At 40.1% G+C, this 20,549-nt stretch overlaps 1 protein-coding gene across 1 annotated transcript in view; it reads left to right on the forward strand.

Moving 5' to 3' along the window:
* The window catches only part of LOC104988022 (leucine-rich repeat-containing G-protein coupled receptor 5-like), a 114,220-nt gene that overhangs the window by 1,161 nt on the left and 92,510 nt on the right, over nt 1-20,549 (forward strand). The gene's annotated exons all lie outside the window — the stretch shown is intronic.

Here is a 20,549-nt window from a genome sequence, read left to right on the forward strand (position 1 = left end):
CCCCATCACAGATCCAAAGCCCCAGTTGCGGAGACGAGGCAGCGGCTCGTTTCTTAATTTTGTCTCCGGAAAATCCAGGCCTGGAGGGTAACAGGTGGCTGGGTGGATGAGGTGACCCAAGGGGACCCCGATTCTTGGGAACCGAGGCGATAACTGTCCATCTCCCCATCTGAGGCTCGCTGCCTTCAGGCAGAGAGACCCGAAGGAAAAGGGACCACTCGGGAAAAGAGGCACTCGTGACCGCAAGGTTACACGTCTGGGTTTTAACCCCAGGCACGCCGGTGAACCCACCCCAAACCCTGGCAATCCCAGTTTCGGCTTCTCTGATGTACCTTGGCAGGAGCAAACTGGAATGTTTGTGAACTTGGTCTTTCCTCTGTTTAGTTGTTTTCTGGAGGGAAGAAACATGAAGAGGCTTGCACAACGCTTTACACTAGATAGTGATTCTTTTTCTAGAGACAGAGTGAGGAAGAAAAAAAAATTCTTTTTTGCTTGCTTTGATTTTGTGTTGAAAGGGAGGGATTATCCTGCTAGATTTTAGTATTAGTAGATGGCAGTTCCCCTCCTCACCTACCATAAAACTATTTTGGCTGCTTTCCTTATCTGAAAAGATTATGGAATTAATCTATTTCCCCACAAGGTTTCCCTTCAGAGGCACTCATCGCATGATGCAGTGATATTTCCACAGCAATGGAAATCCACTCCCCTAAGTGATCCTTCTCTTAAGAACTCACATTTCCTCCTCCTAAACAGCTCTCGGTACTACAAAGTAGTCTGTACTACTTAGCTCCAGTCTGGATTTAACTGCTAAGTTTAGTGTTTCAAGAATCACGTATTCTTCTGCATGGGGCGTTTCTGTTAGTGGTTGGCAGTCGCATTCAAGAGCCTAGAACTGCTCTTGCCTGTCACCCTGAAGAAATTGGTTAAATACAAGGGAGGTGTGCGATCCCCCCAAACTCTTAACTGTTTAAATCATACAGTTGTTAGAAAACTCCTTAAGCATAGAGAAAATAAATATCAGGACTTTTTTTTTCCCTCTCACTCATTTGTTGGGCTTCTGTTACTAAAAGCTGGCATTAGGGTTAGGGAATACTGCTTCCAGTCATTTCCCACATACCTCAAATGCATTTAACTGCTTCCTCCATGTGCTGGGGAGATCTGACTGCCACTGTTTCCTATCTTGCTATCATTATAGATAATCCCTCAGAGTTAAGATACCATTAGGAAGTTAATTGTCAGCTTTTTCTTGTGCTGTTTGATGACAACCTGTATCTGGCCTAAAATGAAATTTCTCAGTGTTCTATATAATATTAAAACCCAGCGTGTCTGTGAAAAGTGTCACAGTGAATGCCAAATACTTGTATCTAATGGTTAACTTTTCAGGGAATGTGAGGGCTAAATGTAGAAATCAACCCTGAAGTAAATAACCAGACTGATGTTGTCCATAATGAGCAGTTTTAGAATCTGGTCTCCTTATCTAAGACAAAATGCCAGAGGCCACTGGATGCTCTGCCTTAGTGGCTTGAGGGGTTTGGGGTTTGAGGGGTTTGTTTTGACAACCTCAGGAACTCTGCTGACATGAAGGGCAGACGGTGCCCTCTCTTGGTTACACCTAGCATTAAGTAACCATTTCTCCTTTGCTTGTGCACTCACACCCAAAGAGAAATCTTTATTTATTCATATCTGAATAAATAAGCTTGTATTTTACTGGTTATATTATTTTAGGAGATAACTTCTTTTTGCTCTTGAAAAGGAACATGAAGTTATAGCCCGGCTCCACGGCGGGCCCAGTGGTAATGAAGCTTTGATGAGAAAGTTACTGTGTGCAAAGACTAATGTGAATGAGAGGCCATACTTCTATCTCTTATTGTTTGTACTAAGTTATCACCATTTCTTTGAGTCAAAATGTTATCTCTTAATCTTCCTCCCCTCCCTAGAAGAGAACAAGCATTCCATTTTCTTCAAACAGCAAGTTGCAGCTGTACACATTTGGCAAATAGATTTGCCACAATCTGATAACTGGCTAGTCCAACCTGTAGGTAAGGAAAGTTTCCTAAACCTCTTTATAGGAGGTTAGAGTTATTTTTGTACAGTTTTATAATCTTTCTTCCCTAGAAAAGCTAAACGTTAAGCCAGTCCAAACATTAATATTAACTCTCTTTTCTTACTGAACTGCATTCTCCAGTGGATCTGTAATTGGACCACTGAACATGCGTGGTAGAAGCACTGGTAATTTTCAACCTTAACCTCTCTCTCTTATTCTCTCTCCCACTAATTATGTTCACCCAGCAGAAAATAAGGAACACACCAAGATTAAGACATAAAAACAGACAATAACTGTTTCCAGTGTTTAATACATCTCAACCTACCAGTAGTGATCTGTCAGAAATGAAGTAGTTCTAGCATCTAATCTTATAGATGAGTTGTTTTAATGCATCAAATTGGACATTTGTGCTAATAGGGTCTTAGAAGTAAGCTCTGTGTGCTGCTTTGATGTATCTTTCATCCAGTTAGTGTAGTATCCAAATAGAAAACTAAATCCTAATGAACTTCCTAATATAGTAAATATACTTTTCTTTATTCATCTAGAACAGTCATTTTATTTTTAAATGAAAACTCAGTTTTTTCCTGCAATTGCTTAAAAACATGAACATTTCAGCCACAGGCAAATACATGTCACACGAAACAAAGTTATCAGAAGAAAGAATTTTTTTTTTAATTTTATCAATTTGGTTACTTTTCTATATGTAACTTTCTAACAAAATTTAATTTTACACAATTGATAAAACTAGGTTTAATAAAAAACAATCAAAAACCTCGGTTATAACTAATTAGCGACGGCCCTAGTGTCATACATGTATTGAAAGCATTTAAGATACACTTTAAATTTAAAGAACCTTTTCAGAATCTTCCGTGAAAATTGTTTAATATGTTTCTACTTCCCTTCAAGCAAAGAAAACTATTTTAAATGAAGGAAATTTTTGTACTTTAGAGATGGTTGCAAAAGCCTTAATTGTTACAACAGTCTTAAAATTTAGGTCAGTTGCAAACTATAGTGTGCTCTAAAACCTACTTGCAAAATTCATTTAAAATATAATGATATCAGTTACTTTTCTGCATTTTAATATTCTTTCTTTTTCTCAAGGATGTCTGGGTTTTCCTAGTAGTGTTTTTGTTATGGGGGATAATTATTGAAACTAATTGACTGAGTTAGTCTGAGTGAATTTTTTTTTTTTTTGAGATAGTGTTTCTAATTCAAGCAATCTTAATGGTATAGATTTACAAAAAATATTTTACTGTGTTCAACACATACATGACAAAGTTTGTGTAACAATAATAAATTTTTACATATAATTAGCATAATCTTCTATCGGATCTTCAATCTTTTCTCTCTTTACATGTTTTCTTCAAAGTAAAGGTGGAATTCTGATCAGCAACAGAAGTGGCCATCACAAATGAGTTATTAATAGAAAACTGGAATCAAAAACTAACCTTTGTAATTAAATAAATGTATATTTTATTTTATTTTTTTTTAATGTATATTTTAATATGGAGAAGGAAATGGCAACCCACTCCAGTATTCTTGCCTGGAGAATCCCGTGGACGGAGAAGCCTGGTAGGCTGCAGTCCATGGGGTCCCACGACACGACTAAAGCAACTGAGCAGGAGCAGCATATTTTAATAATGAAACCGTTCCTACTTGGATGTGCTTGAAAAAGCTTAGAAACACAAAACTAGTCTGTAATTTCTCAAAGTCAAGTTTTGAACTGTTTGATAGTTTTTAATTTCCAAAGCATGTAACTGTCAAAGGTATAGACATAATATCCAAGTAAACAATTAGGTCATAAAATTAAAGACATTGCAGAATATTTACAGTTTTACAACTGGCACCTAATATCTACTTACTTTAATAAAACATTTTTATATTTCTTCTATTGAATTTATACATGGAAGTAGTTTTAGCTATAAATTTAAGTATGTTTCCCATTAAACCAAATCATATACCGTAAGTTAGAAATGAAAAACAGTAGTGAGCACTGCATTGAGCAATTTTGTCAAGTAATTCTTTTGGTTTTATTCACTTATTTATATAAATTTAGAATAATGCTAAATGGAACATTTCCTTGTGAACACCCCCACAAATGGGTATTTCTGGTAAATTGAATTCTTCATGAGAAGGCAAATTCCTTCCTCTGAGATTCAACGTCCTCACTCCTGTTGCAATGTTTCACTTTATACAGTCTCATTTTGTAGTAGAACGATGAATCAGACTGGCATTAGAGGCACTGCTGATAGATTACTTATCAAAAATAACAAGCTGGTAATTTAGTCCTATTGCTATTTTTTATGTATCTTAGGATTTCATTTGTTAAATTACCCATGAATTCCAACCTACTACAACTCTTTGATTCCCAGATTCTATCAGCTTCAATCCACAGTTTTATTCAGTCGTCATAGATACCAACTACATGTTCAGTTTCACCCATGGAATTCCTTAGCTATGAGAAAAGGAGACACTGCGTAGGCTATACGGTGGAATGTTTCATAAATGTCTTCATAATGCAAAATTATTTTGTTTCTCCATAAATGACATAGTAGGAAGCAGGTTCATTCTTGAAATCTCTGGCATTTTTTCCCACTTCTTCAAGTTAATTTTTTTTTTTTTTTTGCACTGAGTCCAGTGGAAATGTCTTATTTGAAAGTAGTAGGTAGAAGAATGTTAATCATTTGATTTCAAAAAAATGGAATGTTATCTAGTAGTAATAGTAAAAGATGGTTAACAGGGTGTTCGAATTAGAAGGTTAATTCTTTTAATTAAAAAACCTTTAATTTTAATTGAGATATAATTGATCTATAACATTAGTGTCAAGTGTACAACATAATGATTCAATATTTGTATCCAATCATGATATGTAAGTCTATAGTAAGTCATAAGCCATAAGTCTATAGTAAGTCTAAGCCATAGTAAGTCTATCTAGCATCCATTAACCACACCCTGGGTTAACTAAATATTTTTAAGATGCTTTGGAAGCAGGAGTCCTTTCTCATATCCTCGTTCTCAATATTTAAGGTGAATTGACACATCATTTATTTGATAAGATGAACTGACACATTATTTGATTCAGAATGGAGAATTATTTCAAGGTTTTATCTATTCAATATTTAAATCTCAATGTTTAATATGGGTCAGGGAAGCTGGAATTTACTTTGAACATATGCAAAAGAACCATCCATTGTCCATGAAACCATCTTCCTTAAAATTGGATGGATTAATTCTTCAGGAGGTAATGATGGGCTCTCTTAACTTCAGGGTTTATCTTCCTCCCTAGACTGTGAGCTCCTCCAGGCTAGGAAATTTTTCACTTTATTTCCCAAGTGCTCAGACCAGTACCTGGCAATTAAGGGATGCTCAGTAAATACTTGTAATGTTGAATTGAATAGAATTGGCTGAACCAGCTGCTGAAATCCTAATGGCTAAAAGGGCTCAGAGAAAGATGATAATTACTTGTCTGCAAGTAACAGAAAAACACAAATCTGCTGGTATCCCACAATTACAGCTCAGCCCCATTGGAAATATAGTTAAATTGTACTTATCTTAAATGATGCTACGAGTTGTTTAACAGACAGACCAGAATTTACATGTCTAAATTACTTTATTATTGTAATAACAATAATTATAACAGCTGACATTTATATTATTCTTTCTGAGTGCCCGGCATTATGGGGCTACTTTACTCAATCCCATGCCCCTCAACAACCTTCTGACACGGATACTATTCTCATACCTGTCTTGAGTGGCCTGTTAGCTTATTGCAAGACTGTTTCCAAGGCTCAAAATGTTTTAGGGCCTCTTTGAAATTGTCTTTTATCAAAAAACAAGGGAACCAGCCTTCTAATGTGTAGTTATGCCTCACAGTAATTGTAATTAGTGCTGAAATGCTTTGGCACATTTTTCTTCTTAGGAACATAACTTATGAAGCCCCCATATGAGAAATATTTCTTCAAGGAATCCTAGGAAATGTAGTCTTTGGTTTTTGATAAGATGAGAATAATATTATATAGCTTAGGGCCAATATATTAAGTTTAGTAGCTACCTTTTCCTATATCCACAGAACCTATTTCTCTGATCTCCAAGTCAAAGATAAATGGTGGTGGTGCCCAAGTATTATAAAGAGTGATCAACTGACTAATAACTTCCAAGTTGAAAATGAAACTCTTTTTTTACCAGATCTGTGCATCAAATAAAGTAGCTAACTTCTTTGAAACTATATCTCAATTCCGAGAGATGTGAGAGAGGTGTATCCATAGAGCTGATTCACTTTGCTGTACGGTAGGAACTAACACAATATTGCAAAGCAACTGTACTCCAATCAAAATTAATTTTTTAAAAAGAGACATGAACTTTCTTAATAGGCCAATTTTATTTAAGTTTGTGTTTACCTTCAAAACTGGTAAGATAAGATGAATTGACACATCATTTATTTGGTTCAGAATAGAGAATTATTTCAAGGTTTTATCTACTTACCAATCACTATGTAAACTCTGCATGGTTTAACAATTAAGCCAGTGAGACAGACTTCTGTGTAAATTAAAAATCTGGATAAGACAGAGAAAAGTCCCTTCCTTCAAACAAAGAAGAACTGAACTATCCATTTAGTTTCTTCAGTCCTTCCATTCATTTGCTGCTATAAACCTATGTGTTAATCATTTATTATATTACAAAATCGACATGAAAAACCAATAGTTGACCAATTAATTATAAAGCATATTCAGCATAAAGAGCATCTCCTCAACTAAGAACTGATGTTTAGAAAATTTAGGTTACTTTGAGATGCAGTCTCTAAAAACTCTTACAATAGTATGCTTGACTTCAGTTTTCTATGAACAATAATAATTTTAAAATTATAGCAGATACAAACTACTATATATGAGATAGGTAAGCAACAAGATCCTACTGAATAGAATGGGAGCTATATTCAGTATCTTGTAATAAACCATAATGGAAAAGAATATGAAAAAGAATGTATGTGTAAACATTTATTCAGCAATCCCTAATTGTCAAGTGTCTCATTTTTAACATATGCACATTTTTCCATGTTCATTTTGTCCTTCTTTACTACAGGAGTTTGGCTTCACCTTCTAACAGAGACTGTAATGGTCAAGGAGAAAGAAAGCCATCTCACATGCATGTTACACACACACACACACACACACACAGCAACACTCCAGGAAGAAACAGTTTCCTTTGTGCCACTTGCTCGGTGGAATGGGTGGAAATGATACACACTGACATGGCCTGGCAGTGGAGGGCCAGCCCTTTTCAGGGGAGAGACGAGGAGCTGCCTGTGAAGGCACCTTCAGTTCGCTTCAGAAGCTGAAATGCAGAAGACAATTGTCCTGGCACTGGGAGCCCAGCTCCAGCTGAGAACGCGTGCACCGAGCTGACCTTGCTCATCAGCCTGCCAGCTGGGATTAAGCTTTCCTCAAGTGGTCCCTTGTTAGTCCAGCCTTTTCCCCAGTGTTGCTCATCTTTCACTACTGGAAGCCAAGTGTTTCAAACTGTTACTCAGTTTTGCAGCCAAATTCCTTTATTTTCTCCTCCACCTCTTCCGTCCTCTCTCTGTCTGTCTGTCTCTCTCACATACACACCAAATGATGACTAACCTTACATGCATGCTTTCCTTTCCAAAGTCCACATTAAGAAGAGAATCTAAGAATTTTTGTTTCACTAAAAAAAAAAAAAACTAGTAAATATTCTTGTGCTCCTTTTTTTTTTTTTGAAACCTTGATTAAGTAGAACAGGGACCTCTACAAAAGATGTCTCTGCAAAAATAACCTTCCTTTGATCAAAAAAGCCACAAAAGTGTACTTCTCAGGAAAGTACAAAACCACACATGATCTCAAGTGGAAAAAATATAAAGAATTTGCTGAATTTTTAACCTTAGCACATAACAAAGATATTATTTTAAAGTCGGCTGGTTAATGTGGGCTGTGTTAGAACTTTCATTGTGTTACGTTTGGGTTTACCCAGTGTTATTTTAATGAGTTTATTGGGTTCGACACACAAAACACCACATGGCGCTTAAAGGATTTCGGTTATAAATTTTCTTGTGAGGCACTTACTTGAAGGAACTCTGTTACATAATCCACTGGTCTTTAAATCTATCAGCATGAAAATAGCCTTTCACTCTTTACATACATAAAAGATTATTTAGCTATAAAAACCAAATAAAAATTTCCATGGAAGGAGCTACATTCCTTAATGTGTATTAATTAAGGTTTTCACAATAAGCATTATTTCCCTGTGAGTGTTGAATGACTCTACAGGATGAGTTTGGAGTCTTCTAGTAAAGACTGAAAGAAGAAATCTCCCTCTTTATTTTCTCTTCTTATTTCCTGTCCTGAAGGGACCCTTAGACCTGCCTGCATTTCACCATAGATGTACTCTATAATTAGCGGTGTTAACTGCCCAATAGAGTAAAACCAAAAAAAAATAGCAAGTGAGATGGAAAAATAAGTGGGGAAATCGGCCACTCGAAGAAACTACCCAGACAGAACAGAGAGAGACGGCAAGCCCTAAACAGACATTCAGCCTCGGATGGTACCCTTCCCTTGGGTTTCTCTTGATGCTTCTCCATCCCTCTGTATCAGACAGTATCAGAGGAGGACTGACGGACACGTCTCCCTTAATGCAGACACTGTCCCCTGCCAGGACTGCAATCTACAAGATGACGGGAAGTTTAGAAAGAAGAATCACAGGGATTAAAGTTATCAACCCTAAGCACACCAAAATTGGGGTCTTTGATTTTAAATTGAGGAAGCCACATTACTGTCGCTTTGGTGGGAGACCTGAACTCACTGAAGCCCTCATACCCCAGCAGCTGTTGTTCTCTGGGGCTCTGTGCAGTGGAGTCCAGGAGGAAGTTCAAGATCTTTTTTTCACTGAGTCTTCAAGCTCGAGTAACAAAAGGAAATCCCAGTTGAACCAGATTCTCCCAGGGTGTAAGCCAATCTCATTTGAAGATCTCAAGTTTTAGCAACATGATTAACTGACAGGATCCACCTTCCACCCTGAAGCTGCTGGCCTTGAGCATAATGTCCACTGCCCCAGGGTCTTGTAACAGTGAGAAGTGTCAGATGGATACAGTCTGGTCCCAAATAACTATTACATAGTAATTTGAAGCCCCCTTTGCCTTAGCAGTAGGAACTCCTCAGAACACAGTTAATTGTATAAAGGGAAAAGAAAGGCTGATTTGTGGAGATTTATATTAAGTACGGTAAAATTAATTCAGAGGTTGAGCGAATAGCTAACTACATTTAGAGTAAGTTCTACTGTAAAGAACTAAAAGGATTAATCTTTTATCCAAAATTACCAGAATTACTAAGCTGTATACCTAAGGTCACATTACATAGTGCAAAATTGAAATTTAATCATGATTGCTAGAGTATTACCCTAATTGCCCAAATAAACAGAATTAAAATCACTTGGATGGATTGCAGAGGTTTTTGAAGAGTCAAAAGCTGTATCTAACCATAGGCTTTAGAATAGAAAAGACCTTCAGTTTAGTTCAGTTCATTCGCTCAGTTGTGTCTGACTCTTTGCAACCCCATGAATTGCAGCATGCCAGGCCTCCCTGTCCATCACCAACTCCCGGAGTTCACTCAAATCCACGTTCATCGAGTCGGTGATGCCATCCAGCCATCTCATCCTCTGTCGTCCCCTTCTCCACCTGCCCCCAATCCCTCCCAGCATCAGAGTCTTTTCCAATGAGTCACCTCTTCGCATGAGGTGGCCAAAGTACTGGAGTTTCAGCTTTAGCATCACTCCTTCCAAAGAACACCCAGGACTGATCTCCTTTAGAATGGACTGGTTGGATCTCCTTGCAGTCCAAGGGACTCTCAAGAGTCTTTTCCAACACCACAGTTCAAAAGCATCAATTCTTCGGTGCTCAGCTTTCTTCACAGTCCAACTCTCACATCCATACATGACTACTGGAAAAACCATAGGACCTTAGAGTTGCCCTAATCCAAAACCTTCATTTCCACAGATGATGAAATTCATGTTCATAAGAGGTAAACAACATGCCCCAAATCACATAGGTGGTGAAGACGGGATTGGAACCCAAGTCTCCCAGAAACTTCAGTTGAATGATTCTTTTTTTCACATTTTTGCGCCAACACCAGATACCCAGGTGAATTCTAAATACTCCATTAGTTCTCTAGATGTTGCCAAGTATCCTGTTGTTTATGCATGATACATGTTCATTTCTAGGTGTGTGCTTGAATCTTAACCCAATAAGATTTTGTTCCATTGCAGATACAGATGAAGTCCTCTCTCACCTAAAAATCTGTATGGCAGAGAGAAACAATCAGGTTTAATTTGAGGAATAAACAATGTCCCAAGTTTCAGTTCATGGTCAGTAAGCACGTCTTTATTGTCATTTAAATTTCACTTGGGATTTTAATTTGACCAAATTCAGGTTACCTTCGTATCTGTTGTGCCTGTTCCCTTTCTCCTCTAGCCCTAAAATTCAGGTTCTCCTGATTTTTTGTGTGGATAACTGTTGCAGTCTCCAGTGTTGGTTTGCATAGAGCCCCACAACACACACGCACTCCCTGCCACCCCATGAGTTTGTCCAGGAGGCAAGTCTGTTCATGTCCCCCTTCCAGTCCTTTAGTGGTTTCCCGTGGCTTTCACAGTAAACTTTAACTCCTTAGTTTAACCTACAGAATCACCGTGTCGCGCCTCATCCCCCACCGACAGACTCTGTTGTCAGCCCTCCCCTTCTCAGTCCCATGTCCTCCGGTCTCCAGCCATATCCAACTACATCCTGTCGTTTCCCTGTTTCAGGCCTCCAGCTTCTCAGATGTGTCTGTCTCTGCTTGGAATGCCTTTCTTCTTCTTCATCTTCACAGCTTCTGTGAGTCTTCCCATATTCAGTTTAAGCATCACCTCCTCTAGAGAGTTTTCCGTGACCCGCCAGTCCCTGGTGCTTCCACATCATGCTGAGCCCAGCCCTGTCCCAGCACACATCTCTCATGATTACCGTGCTCGATCTTTTCTCACTACTGGACTCCATATACCCCTTGATTCTCTTAGAGCAAAGAAGAAAGGAGTCTCCCTGGATTAGAACACAGAATCTCTATGTACCAACCATGGTTTTCATTTTCTGTATTTTATGATGCTTTGTTATCTTGGGCCCTTGCATACCCAGGAGGGACAGAAGGGCTATCTAATCCTGGAGATAGCAGCAGCAACTCCCCTGTAAGTGTGCCTTTCATGTGCAAACCAAGCAACACAAGCCCACACCCCACCACCTTCTTTATCAGGCTCTTGCAGGGATTTTACCCTCTAGGTCAATATTTCCTGCGCTAATCCCCCCTGGGCCAGGTACCAGATAACTCGGGGCCACAGCTACACCTTGAGCCTGATGATATTATGCAAACTAGCTGATTTCAAGTCTGCTTATCCTGCTCATTCTTCCCATGGGAACCACGATAAAGGCTCTAGCCCCTGCTTTCTTCCCTCTCCTTCTATCACCCATGTGGTCCTGACCCGATACGTCTGCCTGCTCTTAGCAACGTGCATGCTAAGTTGCTTCAGTCGTGTCTGACTCTTTGCGATGCTATGGACTGCAGCCCGCTAGGCTCCTCTGTCCATGGGATTCCCCAGGCAAGAATTGGAGTGGGTTGCCATGTCCTCCTCCAGGGGATCTTCCCGACCCAAGGATCAAACACACATCTCCTGTGTCTCCTACACTGCAGGCGGATTCTTTGCCCCTGAGCCACGGGGGGAAGCCTGGCAACCGTGAATGACAAGCTGTCTTTTGCTAGCAGTCATCTTGAGGTCTAAGGGCAACACCATACCTGAATAACATGAAAACCTACATCTCCAAACCCTTTTGCCCCTGCACGCCTGTACCTGGTCAGCTTCAGAAGCGGCTGCAGCTGCGGCGCACTTGAGGGAGAGTCGGCCCAGTTTTCTCTCTTTAGGGGACCCACCCTATTCCCTTAAACACTGCATAAGGCTTGTCTGTCATCCATGCCTAAGATATAAGGTGCCGCCAAATGTGTAACAGGGAGATGAGCTGATAGAATCTCCTGTATAATCTTATAATGTGGTGACCAAGAAATACTTCCCTCTAAACTTGGCAGGCTGCCTTGTTTGTAAATTCCCAAGACAGAAAAAAAAAAAAAAAAAAATCAGAACGTGCTCTTTAGGGGAGACTTCCCTGGTGACCCAGTGGCTGGGACTCCAGGCCCCCAGTGTAGGGAGCCTGGGTTCGGTCCCTGGTCAGGACCCCACATGTTACAGCTAAAGAGTCCACCTGCCACAGCGAGGATGGAAGGTCCCAAGTGCTGCAACTAAGCCCTGGCACAGCTGAATGAATAAAATGTTTTTTGCAGTGCTTTTTAACACTCTTACTGCCTGTGTTTTCATATGAGTCTCATAAAAGTTATGAATATCCCTATTTTAGAAATTAGAACATCTTTTGACAAAGCTCACAGCCTCGTCTTGAATAACGTGAGCAGCTTACTCCGGATCTCAGTTTTCTCATCTGTAAAATGGCAACAATAATGGCATTTACCTCACTGAATTGTTGTGACAGCTGGTAAACTAACAGATGTAAAAAATTTTCCATCATACCTCCCATGTGGCCCACGCATAAAACATTAAGTGCTGTTGGTTTTGTTGGTCATGGTGGTACAGTTGGTATAACACTAAACCCACCTTTTTCAAATATGCAGTGTCACCTCTTACTGTTATCCACCTCAAAAAAATAGCTGTCCATGGGCCTAAAATGTTACAAGTGTAACTGCAGTTTTCATTAAACAATATTTTTAAATGTTAAAAACAAAAGAACAAGGTGCTTACTAGGTACAAGAGCAGGGGAAGCTTGAAATGAGTAAGACATCACCCACTACCTGTTCAGGTAAAAAGATTTCCATGTATGTATGTATTTATGTATTTGGCTATGCCAAGTCTTAGGTGCAGTATTCGCGATCTTCAGTTGGCAGCATGTGAGATCTGGTTCCCTGACCGTGGATTGAATCCCGCCCCCGCACTGGGAGCTTTGAGTCTGAGCCGCTGGACCACCAGGAAAGTCCCCAAGTAAAAAGATACTAACTTTCAGCTCCGATTTTTTGTATCAAATAGATAAAAGATTCCGTGTATTGCATGGTGTTCCTATTTTCACGGGTGTGTGAGTGTTGTAGACCCTGCAGGAGCCTCCGGGTGGGCCATTGAGTGCAGGCTTCATCACAGACTGTGAGCACATGGCCCAGTGTGAGGGGTGCACTTCTCCAACACGATGTCATGGATGGCCCACAATTTGTGGTCCTGGATTTGAGTTGCTTTTATCCTCTTCCTTCTTGTCACCCATCCTCACAATTTTCCCTGAGTATGTGGGGAAAATTGAGTTTGATAACTTCTTGGACATTCAGAAGCTCACATCCCAGCAGTGGTCTTGCTGTGGCAGAAGGGGAGAGATGATGGATGCAGGGGACTTGGAGGAGAGGGGAGCCCAGCCTTTCCTCAGAGCCAAAGACGCACTCAGGGAAAAAACAAATTGTCAACACAACAGATGTGTTTTTTAATATTAACAACTGAAAAAATAATTCTACTCTAAGGAGATAAAAGCTGATTTAAGGAATATGCTTATGTCTACCTGAAATTATCTTCAAAAGAGTTGAACTTTCATGAGGAATTTCAGTAGCTGTCTTTGGTGAAGAAGCAATTGGTTCAGTGCAATTAATTACAGGAAGGATCTTTGCAGTCAGTGATGACAATGAGACTAAAATTATTTCCTGGGGACTCTTGGATACCAGTGACGTGAATCTGGGAGTGGGGGAGGGACTCAGGTTAAATAAGGGGTCAGAGCACCACCAAGCTTGTATTTAAGCAGGAGGCCTCTGGAATTAGGCCCAGTGATCCCCAGCAGAGAGGGGAGATGGGCAATGGGTGGGAGGTTACTGGACCAGAGAGTCTTTAACTCTGCTGGATGAGCCCATGTCTCCATCTCTCCAGATGCTCGGCACCCCTCTGCAGAAAGAGCAAGGCTTTACCCCTGACCAGTGAAATTAAGAGAGCAGGTCTGAAAGGGGAAATCTCCCCTGTAGGAATACTTTTCTCTCTTACAATATGTGAAAAGACGATTCTGGAATTCTCAAGTGTCTACTGAATCACTAAAGTAAGAAACTGATGTATTTTGCAGCCCCGAATCCAATACAAGAGGAAATTTCAGACAGACCTTATGTGTTATCCAGCAGCACAGATTGAAGAAGTGGGATCCGTCAGCCCAGCTTCATTAAGCAGTTTAAATAATCACTAAACCAAGGGGGATTAGAAGGCAGCAAAAGTCGAACAATTTCAAATGAAATGTCAGAAGGGTCTATCTCTTAGGTAAAGCAAAGTTCTTTAGGTGGAGGGGGAATAAGAAGAAAATGACAGTCCAGAGGAAACCGTGGCAAATAAGAAAAGAGTTTTTACAGTGGTGAGGTTCCCAAATGGTTCAGTGGTAAAGAATCTGCCTGCTAATGCAGGAGCCACAAGAGACACAGGTTTGATCCCTGGGTCAGGAGGATCCCCTGGAGAAGGAAATGGCAACCCACTCCAGTATTATTGCCAGGAAAATCTCATGGACAAAGCAGCCTGGTGGGCTACAGTCCATGGGATCACAAAGAGTCGGACACCACTGAACTCCTGAACATGCACACGCAAGAGAGACTCAAAGGTGAGGTGAATTGCAGGACCACAAGGAGAGTGAGACCAGAGGACAAGCTGCCCAGTGTTGCAGAGACCCTGGCTACTGTCTCTACTGTGAGGTTGACTCAGCCAAAGGGTAGCGTTCAGTCCTTCAAGGGTCTATACACACACACGTACACGGGCACATCTCTACATTTATACAATGGACACTCATTTTGAAAACAACCTCCAAATCTCAAAATACATGTATCTACTCTATCTAGAAGGCAACTGACACACTGCTAGGAGCTGAGAAATCATAACATCACAATGCAGCAAAACCAAAGAAAGCCAACCATAATTGGAAAAAACACATGTACCCCAATGTTCATTGGAGCACTATTTAAAATAGCTAGGACATGGAAGCAACCTAGATATCCATCAACATATGAACAGATAAAGAGGCCATGGTACATATATACAGAGGAATATTACTCGGCCATAAAAAAGGAACTCATTTGAGTCAGTGTTAATGAGGTAGATGAACCTAAAGCCTATTATACAGAGGGAAGTAAGTCAGAAAGCGGAAAACAAATATCACATATTCATGCGTACAGATGAAATCTCAAAAGATGGTACTCATGAGCCTATTGCAGTGCAGCAGTGAAGACACAGACAGGGGACAGACGCACGGAAAACGAGGGGGTGGGGGGGAGGGTAGGATGCATGGAGAGAGCAGCGCAGAAACACACGCACTAACGCGTGCAAAATAGAGAGCCAGTGGGAATGTGCTATATGACTCAGGGAACCCAAACCAGGTTCCGTGACAACCTAGAGGGGTTGGGTGGGTTGGGAGCGTGGGAGGGAGGCTTTAGAGGGAGGGGTCATATGTATATCTATGGCTTATCCATGATGTACGGCAGAAACCAACACGATATTGTAATTATCCTTTAATTAAAAATAAGGAAAAAAAACCCTGAAACATGCAGAGGAGCAGTGCTCTAGATTAGAAGTCTAGATCCATGGTTCTCAAGCTTGTCAACAGCTCAGCTTCACATGACACCTCGTGGGAGCTATCTCCAGGCCCAGCTCACACACCAAGCTAAACTAAATCAGAATCTCTGAGGGAAGAAGCTAGGCATCGGAATGATTTTTCACTCCCCAAGGCAAATGGGAGGTTTCTACACACCCACAGCCAAAGCCATTTTGTGCAGCAAATCTAGGCTTCCCTCATAGCTCAGTCCATAAAGAATCCGCCTGCAATGCAGGAGACAAGGGTTTGATTCCTGGGTCAGGAAGATCCCCTGGTGAAGGAAGTGGCAACCCACTCCAATATTCTTGACTAGAGAATCCCATGGACAGGGGAGCCTGTACAGTTCAGTCCATGTACAGTACAGTCCATGAGGTTGGTCGCAAGACTTGGACACGACTGAGTCACTTTTACTCACTCAAGGCAAATGCAACAGGCAGTCAATTTTGAGGACCCCTGGTCTAGGTCTAGCTAGCCCACTCACGAGCCATTGAATCTCCATAAGAGGCAGAAGCTCCCTGACTCAGTTTTCACATCTGTAAAGCAAGAGAAATGCGCACATGCTCAGAGCTTGCTCCTAGTTCGATCATTCTGAGTCCATCAGCTTGACATGTGAGGGTATTGTCCTAGGGCAGGTGTACCAGTCTTGAAGAAAATGGGAGGTTTCTACATACCCACAGTCAAGCCCATTTTGTGCAGCAAATCTGGGAACATTGTTTACTCTCCCACAGTGAGCGTTACTTAAAATGACTTTATTTGTTTTACAGTTTAGAGGGCCTCTGTAGGTAGCCTCAGGAGCCTATTCATTTCATTAACATTAAATCAACAAGCAGACCTTCTTTCTGCCTCTCTCAAGCAGGATTAATGGATTTTGGCATGATTTGTGCATCTAGCAGCAAAACCTCGTGCTGAGAGAGCTAGCAGGCTTGACTAATTCCCAGCAGTGCTAACTTCATAAACTTACTTTAAGCTTTTAACTTTGACTGAAGATTAAAGGTAATGACTTCACGCTGTTACATGTGAATGCATGATATTCAGGATGCATAGGAAAACTATACAAAATGACAAACTTTGATGAACTAACATTATATGTGTTTGCATGCATATGTATGTGTATAGCTACATGGTTTATATGCTTATGAAATACTCAATTCTGTGATGTAAAAAAAGATCTTCTAAAACACTGAGATTCACCTAATAAGTAATAATCATTACACTAAACAGGGCATTGACAGATGCATATGTAAAGTGCAAACATGAGAACCTATAATTAGAATATCATAAATACACTAATAGAAGGCCCAGTGTTGTGAGAAGCTGTAACATGATGGACTGTTGACTCTGAATAATTTTCTAAGAAGCAAAATGATTCTACTCTCTGAGACCAGTTATCACCTATAAAGAATCCTCCATACAACCACACTTATCCCTTTTTTTTCTTCCAGACAGTCTTAAATTCAAAATTCAGAGAGGTCTGCATGAAGAAAAGAGAGAAAAGGGAAAAATACAATATTTCCAGCCCATCTGACAAGACTACATAAAAAGCTTTTGATCAAAGGGTCTTAAGTACACTTTACTGGTGTGACAAACAACATTTTTATCCCTTTATTAGATTTATTTTCTTCTGAAAACTGCAGTGACCAGGGTATGGTGTGTGAAAGAAAGCTGGCAGGGTTGTGTTCTTTGATTCCTAATTAACACCTTCAGTCTCAAAGGAGAACCAGCAGAAATACCATAAAGTGTTGCAGCTGCATCGTGATTCCGCTTGGTTGGTTTGCTAAAAGTCGGCTGGGCATCGGCAGCTGCAATAAAGAGAAAGCTCAATGGATGTTTTGTATTGTGTCCACTGAAGTGAAAGAAGGCAACCATTTTAATTTTCAAATGGGCAGCTGCAGAGGGAGGTTTAAATGGAGCTAAATACAAGATTTACTGTTAATTTATAGTAAATAAAATAAAATCCAACTTTCAAGTTTTTATGATCATATAGGAATTTTAGTGAGAAATTACAAACGATAATTTTGGCGCATTTTAGCTACTGACTGGAGGAATTTGGCAACAAGGAATCACATTCATTATAAAAAATCAAAATAGGTTTTTGGAAAGAGCCAAACTTTTAGAAATTGACATCTCCACTTTGAAAGGTAAAAGTTTCCCTTTCCTGTCTTTGGTCATGTAACTCCTTCGTCCTACTTCATGGAAACCCTAAAATTCATTCAGATCAGAATTGAGTAAGATTCCCTATGCACACACCCCCACCTCACTTTTCTTTAAGAGCGTGGAGTTGAATTTTGGCTTGAGTAGGAAGGGGAATAAAGGAGGCATTTAACTCTGGTCAGATAAATCTCACTCACATTCAAAAATGCAATTAAGGAAATATGTAAATCTAGATGTTTCATCAAATGCTAGCTAAGGGGTGACTAGTTCTTTTCAAACACAATGACTGAACTAAAGAACTTTAGTGTCTGTGTAAGAACCATTGTCCAAGCTGCAGTCCCTGTTGGTAACAGAGCCCGGCCTGGCCGTGGGAAATACCTACATATTTGACACAGGCCCTATTTCTGAGAGAAAACGGATGGAAGAGAAAGTATGGCGATTTTATGTTGCATTCTAATCAGCCATGATCTGCCTAATTTGCTTTGATCAGGAAGATAAACTAATTTTTCTATGGGCTGGATAAAAGTAATTAGCAAGCCAAAGCTTTCATGTTATTTCAAAAGAGCTAAAGTAAAGAGGATCAGAAATTGTAATGGTGGGAGCTAAATACATCTTTTCGGTTCATCTGAGAGCATTGTTAGTTCAAAATAGAATACTGACACAGAAGAGGAACTCTGGCTAAAGATAGTTTCATGGACTGCACAACCGTTGTAAATCCTGGGGCCTACAGTGCTATGTAACTAAACAGAATTACAAAGGGTGATTTATAATTGGTATCTGTCATATAGCCCTGTCCTTTTGTGCAGAGACCTTTACCTTCATGTGAAAAGGTAGGATTATTGCCTCGTCCTGAAAACACTGTTGATTTTTTCCAAAAGCTCTGTATTTAAGTTGTTTAAGTGGTTGGAGTAGTTGGATGTGTTTATTTGAACTGTAAAGCTCTGCTCCTCTAAAGCATGCAGGTACAACCTACTTGGGATCCTACAATCCTGGATATACTAGAGTGAGATCTGAGATCAAACTGAAAAAGCTACTCGGGAACCTGACTCCCCAGATGCTTAAATTTCACAGGCTGGTTCACTGGTTTTTGCACCAGTTACCAGCTTCAGTAACGCCGTGTCCTCCTCTCCTGTTTTTTTCTAAACACCCAAACACGTGTAGTTATTAGATGAGAAGGAAAGATTTTGGAATATAGGATTTAGTTTCTTTAAAAAAATCCGCTACTTAGTGTTACTTTTTCTCTTGTTGATGTGACCTTTGCATTACTTCCTTTTCCAAGCTGTTGTACTAGATACGGTATCTGTAACCTTACTGTAAACTTAATTGCTTTTTTGGTTACTAATCTCCTTTGCTAGGGTTCTTAGATACTACAGTATGCATTTCATGTCAGGCTCATTGTGTCTTATAATATAAGTAGATCTTTTTTTCAAAGGATCTCTAGGTGAGGTTGGAGCTCACCAAGTTTCAAAGTTATATGGAAACGATTGTTATAGAACAATTCCAAAGGAAACTGAAAAACAAGAGCACTATTCTAAATTACTCAAAATCATTTGATTTACTTTCTCATGTCTTCCCCTTAGTTTGGACAGCTACAGCCAGCAAACCTTTTAACTCTCTATCACTGTCATAAGAGTTCTTAATAATAGCATTGTTTTAAAATGCAAACAAGTCTGTTTTACTTTGTGGCTAAATATCACAAGATCTAGAAAAGAGGGTGATCGTTAGGACTAAGAAGTCAATCTACGGTGTGGAGGAGATCTTAATAGTGTCAGGCTCATGTTCCCCCCACGGGGCTTCTCAGGTGGCGCTAAGGGTAAGAACCAGCCCCCAGGTCAGGAAGATCCCCCGGAGGAGGGCACAGCAATGCACTCCAGTGTTCCTGCCTGGAGAATCCTGTGGACAGAGGAGCCTGGCAGGCTATGGTCCATCGGGTTGCAAAGAGCTAGACTCGACTTAAGCAATTTAGCACGCACACATGTTCCTCCATGTTCATTCATTCACTCACAAAATAACGTTTATCAATTGCTTATTCTGTGCTAAAATGAGTATCACAGTGCCCAAGATGAACACAATCTCTGCCTTTACAGAGGAGACAGACATTAGGGAAATGCTTATTTAAATGTATCTTATTAAGATTATGAAAGTGCTCTGGTGGAGTGCGTGAAATGAAGACCTTCTAGAACTAACGTTCTAGAAATGAAGCACAGGCTGGAGTCAAGACTGCCAGGAGAAATGTCAATAACCTCGGATATGCAGATGATACCTCCCTAATGACAGAAAGCGAAGAGGAACTTAACCTCTTGATGAAGATGAAAGAGGAGAGTGAAAATGCTGGCTTAAAACTCAACATTCAGAAAATGAAGATCATGGTATCTGGTCCCATCATTTCATGGCAAATAGATGGGAAACAATGGAAACAGTAACAGACTTTATTTTCTTGGGCCCCAAAATCACCGCGGATGGTGACTGCAGCCATGAAGTTAAAAGATGCTTGCTCCTTAGAAAGACAGCTATGATAAAAATAGGCAGGGTATTAAAAAACAGACATTATTTTGCTGACAAGGGTCCATATAGTCGTAGCTATGGTTTTTCCAGTAGTCGTGTATAATTGTAAGAGTTGGACCATAAAAAAGGTTGAGCACTGAAGAATTGATGCTTTCCAACTGTGGTGTTGGAGAA

The sequence above is a fragment of the Bison bison genome, unplaced genomic scaffold, assembly GCF_000754665.1.
Source record: "Bison bison bison isolate TAMUID 2011002044 unplaced genomic scaffold, Bison_UMD1.0 scf7180017864113, whole genome shotgun sequence".
Taxonomy (NCBI): Eukaryota; Metazoa; Chordata; class Mammalia; order Artiodactyla; family Bovidae; genus Bison; species Bison bison.